This window comes from Enhydra lutris, unplaced genomic scaffold, assembly GCF_002288905.1.
Source record: "Enhydra lutris kenyoni isolate GAN:26980312 unplaced genomic scaffold, ASM228890v2 scaffoldscaffold8, whole genome shotgun sequence".
Classification (NCBI taxonomy): Eukaryota; Metazoa; Chordata; class Mammalia; order Carnivora; family Mustelidae; genus Enhydra; species Enhydra lutris.
The window spans coordinates 18,195,854-18,213,749 of record NW_019154092.1 but is presented as its reverse complement, the minus strand read 5'-3'; positions in this window follow the sequence as shown (position 1 = coordinate 18,213,749).

The window sequence follows — 17,896 nt, the reverse complement described above, 5'->3', positions numbered from 1 at the left end:
CTCCCTTAAAAGTTGCCTGGGGCAGATCTTATCCTGTTATAGGAAGAGGTATCTCCCTTATATTAAGGTAATTCTTTGCTTCTCTCCCGAGTCTCAATCCTTCCCCCTTTTGTATCTGTCTTTTCTCTCTTCTACTAGCTCTTTCTCCCCAAATGTAAAAATGTCCACAACTTAAGAAAAAAATTCCCTCACTTTCACAATCTCATTCTTTCCTGTCACCACTTTGTTTTCTCAATTCCCTTTGATTTCTTAATCAGAAATAATATGGCTTCTACCTCCAGTGAAATTCTTCTCTTTTTCTGAAAACTACCAAATAACCTCAAAAATGAAAGTCATGTAATTTAAACACTTAAAAAACATAAAATAGGAAATGATTGTTTCTCTTTCTATTCATCTAATACCCCAGAAATGGATTGACTATATTAGAATATTGGCCCTTTGTCTCTTTCTTTTACTCTGTTTTTACATTGTTTATGGCCTAATTTTCTGTAGAGAAACTTATGATTTTCATGTGGTCAATAATATGTTTTTCCCCTAATGGCTTCTGAGTTTTTTTTTCTTGTTTATCTGAAGGTTATAAAAATGTTTTACTATTTAAAATATGTTTACATACTTTTTTCTTGTTTACTTTCTTATGTCTGAAATTTATTTTAGTATTTAACATTGTTTCCTTTCCTTGGATAACCACTTGTCCCAATTTTAATTTTTATTAAAGAATACATCTTTTCCCACTGCATTGAAGTGCTATTTTTATTAAATGTTAAATTTCTGAATATACTTTAATTTGTTTTGTAGTTTGTTTTACTGACCTACTTTTCTGTGCTGTTCCATACCATAATTATTTGTTTATATAAGCTGTATCATAGATTTTAATATCTAAGAGGTGAGCCCCTTCATTGTTATTTTTTCATAATTTTCTCTTATACATTTATTCTTCTGGGTGATTTTGAGAATTATTTTATCTAGTCCCAACTTCTACCCAAATCATCACACCAAAAACAAAATAATGCTTTGGGATTCTAATTGATATTACATTAAATTTATACAATGGCTTGAGAATGATAGACTTTTCATTTTCAGTATGAGAATTATAGGGGCACCTGGGTGTCTCAGTTAAGCAGCTGCCTTTGGCTCAGGTCATGACCCCAGGATCCTGGGATTGAGCCTGATGCTCCTAGTTCTATGGAGAGCCTGCTTCTCCCTCTCCCTCTGCCTGCTGTTTCCCCTGCTTGTATTCTCTCCCTCTTTGTCAAATAAGTAAATAAAATCTTAAAAAAATATGAGAGTTATAATGTATTTCTTCATTATTCCATATTTTCAACAAGTTTTTAAAAAATGTATTATCTTATGAATGAAAGATTCTTTTTATTTTTTAATTTTTTTTTTAATTTTTAAATTTTTTAATAAACATATAATGTGTTTTTATCCCCAGGGGTATAGGTCTGTGAATAGCCAGGTTTACACATTTCACAGCACTCATCATAGCACATACCCTCCCCAATGTCCATATCCCCACCACCCTCTCCCGTCCCCACTCCCCCCAGCAACCCTCAGTCTGTTTTTTGAGATTGAGTCTTTTATGGTTTGTCTCCCTCCCGATCCCATCTTCTTTCATTTTTTCTTTTCCTACCACCCAAACTCCCCATGTTGCATCTCCAGTTCCTCATATCAGGGAGATCATGATAGTTGTCTTTCTCTGACTGACTCACTTCACTAAGCATAATACCCTCTAGTTTCATCCACGTCATCACAAATGGCAAGATTTCATTTCTTTCGATGGCTGCATAGTATTCCATTGTATATATATATATACCACATCTTCTTTATCCATTCATCTGTTGATAGACATCTAGGTTCTTTCCATAGTTTGGCTATTGTAGACATGCTGCCATAAACATTCGGGGGTATGTGCCCCTTCGGAGCACCATGTTTGTATCTTTAGGATATATACCCAGTAGTGCAATCGCTGGGTCATAGGGTAGCTCTATTTTCAGTTTTTTGAGGAACCTCCACACTGTTTTCCGGAGTGGTTGCACCAGCTTGCATTCCCACCAGCAGTGTAGGAGGGTTCCCCTTTCTCCACATCCTCGCCAGCATCTGTCATTTCCTGACTTGTTAATTTTAGCCATTCTGACTGGTGTGAGGTGGTATCTCACTGTGGTTTTGATTTGTATTTCCCTGATGCCGAGTGATGTGGAGCACTTTTTCATGTGTCTGTTGGCCATCTGGATGTCTTCTTTGCAGAAATGTCTGTTTATGTCCTCTGCCCATTTCTTGATTGGATTATTTGTTCTTTGGGTGTTGAGTTTGCTAAGCTCTTTATAGATTTTGGATACTAGCCCTTTATCTGATATGTCGTTTGCAAATATCTTCTCCCATTCTTTCAGTTGTCTTTTGGTTTTGTTAACTGTTTCCTTTGCTGTGCAAAAGCTTTTGATCTTGATGAAATCCCAATCATTCATTTTTGCCCTTGCTTCCCTTGCCTTTGGCGATGTTCCTAGGAAGAAGTTGCTGCAGCTGAGGTCAAAGAGGTTGCTGCCTGTGTGCCTCAAGGATTTTGATGGATTCCTTTCTCACATTGAGGTCCTTCATCCATTTTGAGTCTATTTTTGTGTGTGGTGTAAGGAAGTGGTCCAATTTCATTTTTCTGCATGTGGCTGTCCAATTTTCCCAGCACCATTTATTGAAGAGGCTTTCTTTTTTCCATTGGACATTCTTTCCTGCTTTGTCGAAGATTAGTTAACCATAGAGTTGAGGGTCTATTTCTGGGCTCTCTATTCTGTTCCATTGATCTATGTGTCTGTTTTTGTGCCAGTACCATGCTGTCTTGATGATGACAGCTTTGTAATAGAGCTTGAAGTCTGGAATTGTGATGCCACCAACTTTGGCTTTCTTTTTCAATATTCCTTTGGCTATTCGAGGTCTTTTCTGGTTCCATATAAATTTTAAGATTATTTGTTCTATTTCTTTGAAAAAATGGATGGGATTTTGGTAGGGATTGCATTAAATGTGTAGATTGCTTTAGGTAGAATAGACATTTTCACAATATTTGTTCTTCCAATCCAGGAGCATGGAACATTTTTTCATTTCTTTGTGTCTTCCTCAATTTCTTTCACGAGTACCTTGTAGTTTTCTGAGTATAGATTCTTTGCCTCTTTGGTTAGGTTTATTCCTAGGTATCTTATGGTTTTCGGTGCAATTGTAAATGGGATTGACTCCTTAATTTCTCTTTCTTCTGTCTTGTTGGTGTAAAGAAATGCAACTGATTTCTGTGCATTGACTTTATATCCTGACACTTTACTGAATTCCTGTACAAGTTCTAGCAGTTTTGGAGTGGAGTCTTTTGGGTTTTCCACATATAGTATCATATCATCTGCAAAGAGTTATAGTTTGACTTCTTCTTTGCCGATTTGGATGCCTTTAATTTCTTTTTGTTGTCTGATTGCTGAGGCTAGGACTTCTAGTACTATGTTGAATAGCAGTGGTGATAATGGACATCCCTGCCATGTTCCTGACCTTAGCGGAAAAGCTTTCAGTTTTTCTCCATTGAGAAGGATATTTGCGGTGGGTTTTTCTTAGATGGCTTTGATAATATTGAGGTCTGTGCCCTCTATCCCTACACTTTGAAGAGTTTTAATCAGGAAGGGATGCTGCACTTGTCAAATGCTTTTTCAGCATCTATTCAGAGTATCATATGGTTCTTGTTCTTTCTTTTATTAATGTATTGTATCACATTGATTGATTTGCAGATGTTGAACCAACCTTGCAGCCCTGGAATAAATCCCACTTGGTCATGGTGAATAATCCTTTTAATGTACTGTTGGATCCTATTGGCTAGTATTTTGGTGAGAATTTTCGCATCTGTGTTCATCAAGGATATTGGTCTGTAATTCTCTTTTTTGGTGGGATCCTTGTCTGGTTTTGGGATCAAGGTGATGCTGGCCTCATAAAATGAGTTTGGAAGTTTTCCTTCCATTTCTATTTTTTGAAACAGTTTCAGGAGAATAGGAATTAGTTCTTCTTTAAATGTTTGGTAGAATTCCCCTGGGAAGCTGTCTGGCCCTGGGCTTTTGTTTGTTTGGAGATTTTTGATGACTGTTTCAATCTCCTTACTGGTTATGGGGCTGTTCAGGTTTTCTATTTCTTCCTGGTTCAGCTGTGGTAGTTTATATGTTTCTAGAAATGTATCCATTTCTTCCAGATTGTCGAATTTGTTGGCGTAGAGTTGCTCATAGTATGTTCTTATAATTGTTTGTATTTCTTTGGTGGTGGTTGTGATCTCTCCTCTTTCATTCATGATTTTATTTATTTGGGTCCTTTCCCTTTTCTTTTTGATAAGTCTGGCCAGGGGTTTATCAATCTTATTAATTCTTTTGAAGAACCAGCTCCTAGTTTCGTTGATTTGTTCTATTGCTTTTTTAGTTTCTATTTCATTGATTTCTGCTCTGATCTTTATGATTTCTCTTCTCCTGCTCGGTTTAGGCTTTCTTTGTTGTTCTTTCTCCAGCCCCTTTCGGTATAGGGTTAGGTTGTGTACTTGAGACCTTTCTTGTTTCTTTAGAAAGGCTTGCACCGCTATATATTTTCCTCTCAGGACTGCCTTTGTTGTGTCCCACAGATTTTGAACCATTGTGTTTTCATTATCATTTATTTCCATGAATTTTTTCAATTCTTCTTTAATTTCCTGGTTGACCCATTCATTTTTTTAGAAGGATGCTGTTTAGTCTCCATGTATGTGGGTTCTTTCCAAATTTCCTCTTCTGATTGAGTTCTAGCTTCAGAGCATTGCGGTCTGAAAATTTGCAGGGAATGATCCCAATCTTTTGATACCGGTTGAGACCTGATTTAGGACCCAGGATGTGGTCTGTTCTGGAGAATGTTTCATGTGCACTAGAGAATAATGTGTATTCTGTTGCCTTGGGATGGAATGTTCTGAATATATCTCTAATGTCCATCTGGTCCAGTGTGTCATTCAAGGCCTTTATTTCCTTGTTGATCTTTTGCTTGGATGATCTGTCCATTTCAGTGAGGGGAGTGTTAAAGTCCCCTATTATTATTGTATTATTGTCAATGTGTTTCTTTGGTTTTGTTATTAACTGGTTTATATAGTTGGCTGTTCCCATGTTAGGGGCATAGATATTTAAAATTGTTAGGTCTTCTTCTTGGACAGACCCTTTGAGTATGATATAGAGTCCTTCCTTATCTCTTATTATAGTCTTTGGCTTAAAATCTAATTGATCTGATATAAGGATTGCCACTCCAGCTTTCTTCTGATGTCCATTAGCATGGTACATTGTTTTCCACCCCCTCACTTTAAATCTGGGGGTGTCTTCGGGTCTAAAATGAGTTTCTTGTAGGCAGCATATTGATGGGTTTTGTTTTTTTATCCCATCTGATACCCTGTGTCTTTTGATTGGGGCATTTAGCCCATTGACATTCAGGGTAACTATTGAGAGATATGAATTTAGTGCCATTGTATTGCCTATAAGGTGACTCTTACTGTATATTGTCTCGGTTCCTTTCTGATCTACTACTTTTAGAGTCTCTCTTTGCTTAGAGGACCCCTTTCAATATTTCCTGTAGAGCTGGTTTGGTGTTTGCAAATTCTTTCAGTTTTTGTTTGTCCTGGAAGCTTTTTATCTCTCCTTCTATTTTCAATGATAGCCTAGCTGGATATAGTATTCTTGGCTGCATGTTTTTCTCGTTTAGTGCTCTGAATATATCATGCCAGTTCTTCCTGGCCTGCCAGGTCTCTGTGGATAAGTCTTCTGCCAACCTAATGTTTTTACCCTTGTATGTTACAGACTTCTTTTCCCGGGCTGCTTTCAGGATTTTCTCTTTGTCGCTAAGACTTGTACATTTTACTATCAGGTGATGGGGTGTGGACCTATTTTTGTTGATTTTGAGGGGCGTTCTTTGCATCTCCTGGATTTTGATGTTTGTTCCTTTTGCCATATTAGGGAAATTCTCTACAATAATTCTCTCCAATATACCTTCTGCTCCCCTCTCTCTTTCTTCTTCTTCTGGAATCCCAATTATTCTAATGTTGTGTCGTCTTATGGTGTCACTTATCTCTCAAATTCTCTCCTCGTGGTCCAGTATTTGTCTCTCTTTTGCTCAGCTTCTTTATTCTCTGTCATTTGGTCTTCTATGTCACTAATTCTTTCTTCTGCCTCATTTATCTGAGCAGTAAGAGCTTCCATTTTTGATTGCACCTCATTAATACCTTTTTGATTTCAATTTGGTTAGATTTTAGTTCCTTTATTTCTCCAGAAAGGGCTTTTATCTCTCCGGAGAGGGTTTCTCTAATATCTTCCATGCCTTTTTCGAGCCTGGCTAGAACCTTGAGAATCGTCATTCTGAACTCTAGATCTGTCATATTACCAGTGCCCGTATTGATTAGGTCCCTAGCCTTAGGTACTGCTTCTTGTTCTTCTCTTTGTGGTGAATTTTTCTGCCTTGTCATTTTGTCCCGATAAGAATATATAAAGGAACAAATAAAATGCTTAAAGGGTGGCAAGACCCCAGGGAAATCTGCTTTAACCAAATCGGAAGAGACCCCAAATCGTGGGAGGGCGAAAGGGGATAAAAAAGAAAAAAAAAAAAAAAGAAAAGAAAAGAAAAGAAAGAAAACAAATAAGGATAAAATATTAAAAAAAGAAAATATATGTATATACAAAAAATATAGTTAGATACAATGGAGGATAAAATATGACTATAATAATGAAGGTTCAAAAAAAGATTACTATTATTATTATTATTTTTTGGTAAGGTATTGTTAAGATAAACTAGTTAAAAAAAAGTTAAAAGAGGAAAGGGTAAAAGTTAAAAAAAAATTAGCAGAAGAGAAAAGAAAAGGAAAAAAATTAACTGCAAGACTAAAGAATCATGGGGAGAAAGCCATGAATTCTTTGCTTAGCTTTCTCCTCCTCTGGAATTCCATTGTTCTCCTTGGTAAGTGAAGTTGGTCTTGCTGTGTTTCTTGTTGATCTTCTGGGGGAGGGGCCTGTTGTAGTGATTCTCAAGTGTCTTTGCCCAAGGTGGAATTGCCCTGCCCTTATCAGGAGTCAGGCTAAGTAATCCACTGGGGTTCGCTTTGGGGAGCTTTTGTTACCTGAATGCTTTCCGTAGAGTTCCGGAGGGTGGGAGTGAAGATGACGGCCTCCCAATCTCCAGCCCGGAGGAGCTGGAGCTGGGGCCCCACTCCTCAGTGCGCCCTCAGAGAAAAGCACCCAGTTGCTCCCATCTCCCTGGCCTCTGGTCGCGTTTGGAGAAAAGCGCCTGGTCGCTTCTGTCTCCGTGGCCTCCAGCCGTGCTCTGAGCTCACCCAGCCTGTGACCGGTTCAAGGTAAGCCCGAGTTGAGAGCTCACTCCTTGGCTTTGTCGCTGTAGCCAGCTTCCCCGCTCTAATACCTGTCAACTCTGCGACACTCAGACACCCCTGATCCTTCTGTGACCCTGCGGGACCTGAGGCCACTCTGACCCCGCGTGGGCTTCTCCCCAGGTAAACCTCTGGAGCGATGTCCCTCAGCGGAACAGACTGTTAAAAGTCCTGATTTTGTGCTCCGTTGCTCCGCCGCTTGCCGGGAGCCGGCCCCTCCCCCCGCAGTGTATCTTCCCGTTGCTTCAGACTCACTTCTCCGCAGGTCCTACCTTTCAGAAAGTGGTCGATTTTCTGTTTCTAGAATTGTTGCTCTTTTCTTCGATTTCCCATTGGATATGTAGGTGTTCGCAATGTTTAGATAAGCTATCTAGCTGATCTTCTGCTACCTGATGTCGTCTCAGCCTGCTTCTTCTCTGCCTTCTTGACTCCTCCCTGAATCTATTTTCAACAAGTTTTATGACTTTCTTCTTGAATATATTTTTAGGTTTTGTCACTATTTTGAATATGCTGTAAACTCCCTCCCTGCCAATGTCTTCACTTTTTGAACATGAAATAAGTTATAATTTTTATATACTTATCTTACTTCTAACCACATTACCAAATTCTCTAATTAGGACAAACAACTTTTTAGGTGAGTCTTTAGTTGAATCTTTTGTATTTTCCAGGCATGTGCCAAGTTCTCTGCAAATAATTATTTTTGTCCTTTCTCCATATACATATATGTGTGTGTGTGTATATTAAGATTTTATTTCTTTATTTGACATAGAGAGACACAGTGAGAGATGAAACACAAGCAGGAGGAGTAGGAGGGGTCTTGATCCCAGGACCCTGGGGTCATGACCTGAGCTGAACTGAGCCACCTAGGTGTCCCTTTATTGATTTATTTAATATTTTTGTCATGTTTGGAACCATTCTCAATTTTTTAGTTGTTTCGTTAGCTCAGGAATATCCAATTTAATATCTCAGTTTGGGGGAGTGTGTATATTTATGTAATCACTTATTTTTCTCTTTTAATTTTGAATATAATTAATAATACTAATACATTTCTTAAAATTGGGAAATTTTGCTTTTCTGGAATAAACTTTACTTAGTTACAGAATAACTATTTCCATGCATTGTTAGATTTGATTTGTTAATATCTAATCTCAGATTTTAATTTTTATTATAATTGTTCTAGTTTTCTTTACTGGAATACCTTTATTTGTTTTTGGCATTAGTATTATGATAGAATGGATAGGGAAACTTATGTTCTCCTACCTCCATACACCCTGAAGTAGGATACATGGGAATGATTTTTCAATGAATTTAGAAACAAGTTACCTGCAAATCTTCTGAATCTGGTGCCACTTTAAATGGTAACACTTTAGTATGTATTTTAAAAAATTCTATACATGTTTAGGTGTTCTACATTTCACTGAATCAATTTTGGAAACATATTTTGATGGAAAATCACTTGTTTCCTTTAGATTTTAAAATTTGGCAGAAGAAAAGTGGTAGGTATTGCTTGTCAATGATTTGAGATCATAGAAGACTTTTATGAGTAGAAAATCTTTTTATATAGAAACAGAAAATTTTTAAAAATGTAAATAACATCATTTTGCTTAACTGAGAACTCTTCATTAACTTTTTACTACATATAAAGCAAAATCCAAACTCCTGACCCTGGTTCACAAAGACTTTATGAAGAGCTGGCCTCTGCTTACCTTTCCAAACTCATCTTATGTTACTCTTCCCCATGCTTTGGTCACTGGGGCCTTCTTTCTGTTCCACCAGCAAAAGCTTTGTTTGTTTGTTTGTTTATACATATAATGTATTATTTGCCCCAGGGGTGTAGGTCTGTGAATCATCAGGCTTACATATTTCGTAGCACTTATCATAGCACATACCCTCCCCAATGTCCATAACCCAGCCACCCTAACCCTACCCCTCCACCCTCCAGCACCCCTCAGTTTGTTTTGTGAGATTAAGAGTCTCTTATGGTTTGTCTCCCTCCTGATCCCATCTTGTTTCATTTTTTCCTTCCCTACCCCCCACGACCTCCTGCCCTGCCTCTCAAATTCCTCATGTCAGAGAGATCATATGATAATTGTCTTTCTCTGATTGACTTATTTAGTTCAGCATAATACCCTCTAGTTCCATCCACGTCTTCGCAAATGGCAAGATTTCATTTCTTTTGATGGCTGCATAGTATTCCATTGTATATATATACCACATCTTCTTTATCCATTCATCTGTTGATGGACATCTAGGTTCTTTCCATAGTTTGCCTATTGTGGACATTGCTGCTATAAACATTTGGGTGCACGTACCCATTCGGATCACTACATTTGTATCTTTAGGGTAAATACCCAGTATTGTGATTGCTGGGTCATAGGGTAGTTCTATTTTCAACATTTTGAGGAACCCCCATGCTGTTTTCCAGAGTGGTTGCACCAGCTTGCATTCCCATCAACAGTGTAGGAGGGTTCCCCTTTCTCCGCATCATCACCAACATCTGTCATTTCCTGGCTTGTTAATTTTAGTCATTCTGACTGGTGTGAGGTGGTATCTCATTATGGTTTTGACCAGCAAAAGCTTTTACTCTTCTAATGACATTTATACCCACTGTTTCTCTTTCCTCTGATTGTCAGGAATAAATAGAATGCTTTATTGGAGAATAACAGTGGGGATCATAATTTTTTAAAAAACTTTAATTTTATTAAAAATTTTTAAAATAACTTTAATTTTATTAAAAATTTTTAAAATTTATTTTTTATTTTTTTAAGGATCATTTTGGTAGCCCTTTTTAAGGAAGTAACATTTAAATTGCCCAGATAAGATGAGTGGAAGCCAAACATGTAATGGTCAGAGGAAAAAGGAATGCTTTCTAAATTAAGATTCTTCATTGTTATTCTCTAGGAAAGCATGCATGCTATTAAATTTCTTTTAGACCACTTATTGTAGTATGTAATATTTATTCAAAATATTTAGTAAGCTGTGTTTATGCTTACTAATATATTTAGTATCCTCGTATATTTATTAAAATATTTAGTAAACTATATAAATCCCTCCTAATCTCTTTTCTGGGTATGTATAAGGTGCTATCTTACAGATGACAGGTTAGGTTTCCTTGGTTTTCCCAGGTTTTCTTGTAGTAAGCAGAAATGGGTCATAGGGCCCTTTCAGGAAACTGAAGAGAAGGTACAAGTAACAGTGCCATTCTCCACTAGTGGTGGTTCTCTCCAGAAATCCACTAAGAGTTTAATATCCCTACCTCAAATACATTTATAAAATCATACATCATAAAAGTCTTCATTGTTTTATTAATAATCTTGTTATCTAACATATCATTTTGTTTCCCAATTAGGCTATGGGTTTCTCAAATGCAGAGATTCTCATTTTCACTTCTGGCTTACTTCACAGTGCTCAGCACTCAGCACCAAGTCAGAGAATAAAATGCACTGTACTTGAAGCCCGAGGGCCCGTGTGGAAAGGCCACTTCACTATTAGCCATGTTATCTTAGGTGAGTTGGACTCTTTAAGTCTCAACTTCTTATTTATAAATGAGGATAATACATATTTTATTAGGTTTTCATGAAGAACATACAAGATAATATTCCTGAAATATTTTTACAAAAAAATAATATCTATGAATGTGAGTTGTCACTATTATGTCCTACATGAATAATCATTAAATTTTTTTATTCTTAATTGAAGTATAGCTGACATGTAATAGCGAATAATTATTGATTTTTATTGGTTTAATTTAAACATTACCTGTGTAATGAGAGCATGTTTTAGACTGTAATACAAATTACATTTTTTAGCCATAGGGTTAAAATGTTAATTTTAGTTGTAACACTTTTGGAGCCAGGTACAAAATATCATTTTTCTGCAGCTTTTTAGTGAAAGAAATGCCTGGGTTCCTCCTGGGGATAGTAAGGAAAAAATTTCTTCAGCACTTAGGACATGGCTATGGTCTGGATTTCACAGCTCTTGTGCGCTCCCCAGCAGATGGGTTGGGTTCAAATCCTGGCACTGTTTATCTCCGTGCTATTTCTGAATACAGTCATCACAACAGCCAACTCAGCATTTCAGAAAGTTGCAAAAGTACAAGGTTTAATGTGGTTAAGAGGCCTCTACCTAAAGAGGGATCCAACAATAACATTTTGTCTTGATGTAATAAAGAAAAACTTTATCATTTCCAAGTTAAGCCTGAGAGTGGGGATGAAGTGCCCATAAAAAAATAAGGAGAAATACAAAGAGAAAACCAATGGGGACAAAATGGGTAGAAACTAACAATTTGGGACACCTGGGTGGCTCAGTTGGCTAAGCATCTGCCTTGGGCTCAGGTCATGATCTTGGGGTCCTGGGATAGAGCCCCGTGTAGGTTCTTGGCTCAGTGGGGAATCCACTTCTCTCTCTCCCTTTGCCCCTCCCCCGTTCCTACTCTCTCAAATAAATAAATAAACCTTTAAAAAAAGAAACTAATAATTTTATAGTACTTATTTTGTGTCAGGCACTATTATATGTGCTTTGAAAATATTAATCTATTTAATCTTCAAAACAACCCTATGAAATTGTTATTTTTATTTTCATTTCATAGATGAGGAGACTAAGGTACAGACAGTTAAGTAATATAGTCAGTGGGATGATGAATATTCATACCCAGACAGTGTGTGTTAAGATTCCATGGTTTTAGTGAAAAACATCTGAAATCAAGACTTTTTGCAGATGTGAAAGCAGATAGATACTGGCTCTCACAAATCTCTTAGCTACAGATTGATTTTTATGTACTCATAATCCTTTTATTTCAAGTCAATACAAAAAACTGAAATTAGTTGACTGGATTGGATAACTGTCTGGAAAATATTTTTCTCAAGGAGTTCGAGGGAGCTAGGAACTGCTTACTCTATATTTGATTCCCAGCAGAGTCAGAGGGACATAAGGGCCTCTGAAATACGGGTATAATTATTTGTGAAGTTTTCATAAATAGGCACGAATTTCTTATTCTGGAACTTAAAAGGAACTCCAAGGAAACTTAAAAGAGTGAAAAAAGAAAACATGATACTCGCTCGAGCCCTGTGTCGGGCGTCCTGCTCAGTGGAGAGCCTGCTTCTCCCTCTCCCTCTGTCTGCCGCTCTGCCTACTTGTGCTCTATCTCTCTGTCAAATAAATAAATAAAATCTTAAAAAAAAATCCATCTTAAGGCTGATTATGAATTAGTGACAGTCATGAATGGGGACACAGGTTGAACTCTGATCCATCTTGACATATTCTGTATTTTTGAGGTCAAGTTTCTATTTCCTTCCTTCTTTCCTTCCTTCCTTCCTCCCTCCCTTCTTTCCTTCCTTCCTCTCTCTCTTCCTTCCTCCCTCCCTCCCTTCCTTCCTCTCTCTCTTCTTTCTTTCCTCCTTCCTTCCTTCCTTCTTCCCTCCCTCCCTCCCTCTCTCCCTTCCTTCCTTCCTTCCTTCCTTTGCCTATGGATGTTCCATTGCTCCAGTACTATTTGTTGAAATAACTATCCTTTCTCCACTGAATTGTTTTTGCACCTTTGTCAAAAATTAGTTAAGGAATAGGTGTAAGTCTATTTCTGGACTCTCAATTCTATTCCATTGACCTATATATATGTTTATTCCTCTGCTGGTATCATACTGTCTTGATTACTATAGCTACATAATAAATCTTAACATCAGAAACAATAATTCTTCCCAATTTATTCTTTTTGGAAATTGTTTTGGCTAATATAGATCCTTTGCCTTTCCACATAAATTTTGGTATTAACTTTCCCATATCTACAAAATGTCTCGCTGGGGTTTTTGATAGGAATTGTGTTAAACCTATATATCAATCTGGGGAGAATCAATATCTGAATTATGTCAAGTCTTCCAATGTATAAACAAAATCTTTCCATCTATGAACTCTCCAATTATCCTGGTCTTCTTTGATTTCTTTCATTACATTTTTTAAAAAGATTTTTAAAATTTATTTATTTGACAGACAGAGATCACAAGTAGGCAGAGAGGCAGGCAGAGAGAGAGGAAGGGAAGCAGGCTCCCTGCTGAGCAGAGAGCCTGACACGGGGCTCGATCCCAGGACCCTGGGATCATGACCTGAGCTGAAGGCAGAGGTTTTAACCCACTGAGCCACCCAGGCATCCCTTTCATTACATTTTGTAATGAAAAAGGTACAGATCTTGTACCTGTTTTGTTACATTTATACTTAAGTATTTCATTTTCTTTGAAGCAATTTTAAATGGCATCATGTTTTAAATTTTGGTTTCTATATTATTATTGTATAAAGAAATGCAGTTGATATTAGGCATTGATCTTGTAGGTTGGCTGAACTAATTAGTTTCACAAAGTTTTTTAAAAACATCCTAATTGTAAAAATCCTATAACATGAGATCTGTCCTCTTAGCAAGTTTTTAAGTGTGCAGTGCAGTATTGTTTACTATAAGCATCATGTTGTACAACAGATCTCTAGAACTTTTACATCTCGCATGAATGGAATTTATAACCATTGAATAACAAATCCCAATTTCCCTTTCCCACAGCCTCTGGCAACCATAATTCTACATTATGCTTTGATGAGTTTGACTACTTTAGAAACTTTATAGAAATGGAATCATGCAGCATTTGTCTTTCTGTGACTGTCTTATTTCTCTTAGCATAATGTCCTCACAGTTCATCTATGGTGTAGTACATGACAGAATTTCCTTCCTTTTTAATGGCTGACTAATATTCCATTGTATACATACACTCCATTTCTTTATCTAGTTTCTGTTAATGGACATTTAGGCTATTTCCATCTCTTGTCTATTGTGAATAATATGGCAACAAACATGGGAGGTCTGATATATATTTAGTTCATTATAAGACATTCCACATTCTGGATTTACCTTACTGTTTACTGTTTTCTTATGTTTATTTTTAACCTTGTTCTTTTAGATTATTTACTTCCTGTAGACTGGAAATGATGTCTAAGCCCTCAATCAGATGTCTAAGCCCTCAATGTGCAGCAAGTGTACATCATAAGTGATGGTTTGTGCATCTCCTCAAGAGAATATAATAGGTTGTCCCACTATTAGCGAGGCTTCGTGTCATTACTTGATTAAGGTGCTAGATCTTGCCATTGTAAAGGTGCATCTTCTTGGCATTAGCAAGTAGTCTATAAGAATAAATATTTCAAAATGCTTTGGTGGGAGCCAATTGGTTCTTTCCAGAGAAAGATGATCATCTCTGGTAGGATCATGTCCCTTTCAGAAATATATGAGGGTGAATATCCAAATTGGGGGAGAAATACATGAGACTTGCAAAAAAATTACTGACCTTTACAGAATTGAAAATGTGTCTCTGGTCTATAATTTAATTCAAGCTGGATCTTTAATTTAATTCAAATGTATTAGTTAAGAGGTAAGAGAGTGGGAAAGTCTGAACTCTAAGATGTGATCCTTAAAGTAGAAATCTCCCTTCGTTTTGTTCTGTGGTGACAGCAGATAGTCACTTATCTACATAGTAGCAAAGAGCTAGTGAGGAGAGCTTCCATCAGAAGCTTGCTTATCGGGGCACCTGGGTGGCTCAGTGGGTTAAAGCCTCTGCCTTCGGCTCAGGTCATGATCCCAGAGTCCTGGGATCGAACCCCACATCGGGCTCTCTGCTCAGCAGGGAGCCTGCTTCCCCCCTTCTCTCTCTGCCTGCTCTCTGCCTACTTGTGATCTCTGTCTGTCAAATAAATAAATAAAATCTAAAAAAAAAAAAAGAAGCCTGCTTATCAAGGGAGGATTTTATATAAGGTTTTCTAGAAGAGGGCTCAAGAAGTGTAATGTTGGTTTGAAAGTGAAGAAAACTGCCTTTTCGTTCATTTTAAGTGTCAGGATGATTTGTCTCTCTGCTCACATGCTCTCTCTCTCTTTCTCTCAAATAAGTAAATAAAACCTTAAAAAAATAGCCCCAGAACTTAAAAAAAATAGCTCTATTCTCTCAGCAGCTTTCAAATACACATTAAAAGGAACAAAATTATTGAGGGCAACAGCGATGCCATTGGAAATGGACACAAACCTCTTGCTTCCTTTGCAAACCTATTTGGCTGGGATGTTATAATGGCCACTGGGGCTTCTTAAACATGTCTTTAGGGAACCTGGGACCAAGGTATTCACTAAGTTTCTTTGGTCTTGACTTCAGTCCCTTCCTTTTAGTGCTGGATAGATTAACACATGGTCGAGGACTCTGGGCCCTTGCATTTCATCCTTAGGTTTAGCTGACTAAGAAAGTTTTTACTTAATTATGGTAAAGAATACCCCCCCATTCCCTCACCTTCAGGTAGAAGAGACGATGGGTTTTTAAAGTACAGTGGCTTTTTGCTTTTCTTGTAATTGTTCCTTTATGGTTTGAGGGAGATAATCTTTTCGTACTTCTATTAGTTCTACAGTTCTGAGTGTGATCATGGTGTCAAGTATCAGCAATTTTCTCAGGGAGAGAGAAAAAAGTATTTTCACAGAATTAGAAAAATATCCTCAAACAAAATCTGAGAAAATGAGGACACTAGGTTTTACCGCACTCTCCCCACCCTACGTCTTATCAGATGATATTATATAAGGTAAAGCAGAGCATCACGTGGATTTCCTTCGTTTATTGAATGCATCAGGGTGGAAATCCAAGCATGAAGATACATGGTCTGAAAATCTTTTAGGTAAGTAAATGACCTATTTAGTTTCATCTGTAAAGCTCCCGTCTTTATAGGTCTTTATATTCTCGGCATTGGCTAAAGCACCCTAGGATTTGTGTTTAGGGGTTCTGAGCTGGGTTTCTTCTCAGCACATCATGTTTCTGAAAGGCCCAAGTATGGCATTACTTCACCCTGAGGTCCCCACAGGGTCTGGGCAATGTTTTTGGAAAGACAGGGATGATCTCACCCAGTTGGAAGAAGGGTCACATCATAAAATAATGGTCCTTCTCTCAGACCACTGCACATTGCTAAAATATATTGCCTCTTGACCTTTTGGCTAAGATTCCATGTAGAACAACTAAAATATTAGCTTCCTGTCAGCTTTGCCATACTCGAGGCTATAATTTCTGACAGCTGTAAGAGATCTTGTGCTTTGTGGGGGCCCAGATGAGCCCCTTTGTGATAGCTGAGTTTGTCCAAAAAGACTGGATCATAGATTACCCAGTCCAATAAGCCACGTAATGCTCGAGTCCTCGGTGCGATGTTTGCTGCTTTTCTGCTGGCTGGGATTGTCCAGCTTGGACTTGAATACCACCAGTGAAGGGCAGGGGACTTAGAGCCAGCCCATTCCATCTTTGACTTACTATTTGGCAGACTACAGAAAGTTCTTTCTTCTGTTCAACTGATGTCTTTTCCCTTAAATCTCAGGGTCATTAATCCCAGTTCTTCCTCTGTGGGTCAATGCACATTAAGTCAAATCCCTTCTCAAATATTTGAAGATAGCTACTGTCTGTTCCCCAAGTTTTGTCTTTAGGTTAAATACCTAGTTTCTTGAACACATTATCTTGGAACTTGGACTCAGGCTCTTTTACCAAGCATATCCCATGCATGCTCTAAAATGTGTACCCAGAGTTGAACTTCGCACTGAGTTATCCACTTTTTCTCATTCTTAATATTATATATTTATGAGAGCACCATAAAGAACCATTAGATTTCTTTTGCAATCATATCACACTATTGACACATAGTCAGTTTATTATTAATTAAAATTCTGAAGTCTCTTACATACTTACCGACTCTAAACTTTGCACAGCTAATTTTTGAACCTATGTATAGGATTTTGTGTTTATTCATTCTAAATTTTGCTTGTTAGATTTGCCCCATTGTTCTAGCCTTTCCTGCTCTTTCTGAATCCTGATTCTTTTTTCAACAATATTTGTTGTCCTTCTTGCATATAATCTGCAAATTTGCTAAGCATACCTTCTGTATTTGCATCTTGTTACTCACGAATGGTAGAAGGGCAGAATCAAGGACAGAGGGCAAGTGAAAATGGAAATTACAGTCCAATAGTGAAGTAACCTTACTATTGATTCCAATACTAATGAATTCTAGGTCTAACCAGTAGAACAAGTCCTTGTGTAGTGAATCTGGTGTGGTGGGAGAGATTGATAATGTCTCAGTAACTTATACTCCTGATACGGCTTCTCAATTAAAAAAGAAGAAAGAAATTAAAGACAGCCTTTAAAGCAAAAGTGAAAAAAACCACAAAAACATCTGCTGGTATATGAAGTTTTAAAAAGGATAGCCTAAGATTTCATTTCAGGCTTTGGTCATGTCCCAAAACCTCAATAATCATTTTATTTAAAAAAAAACAAACAAACCCAAACATACAGAGTAAGCTTTTCTCAAATTTGAGTTTCTGGATCATCAAGTTTAGTTAATTGGTGGTTTAAAATGTGGTTTTGTTTAAACAACCCCCTATGTAGGCTTTCAACTGCTCCCCTTAAAATTAATTTCCGTAATTCTGAACAGTGACAGAAACATACATGTGAGAGATGGAAAGGAACTACATTTCATTTGGTCCTT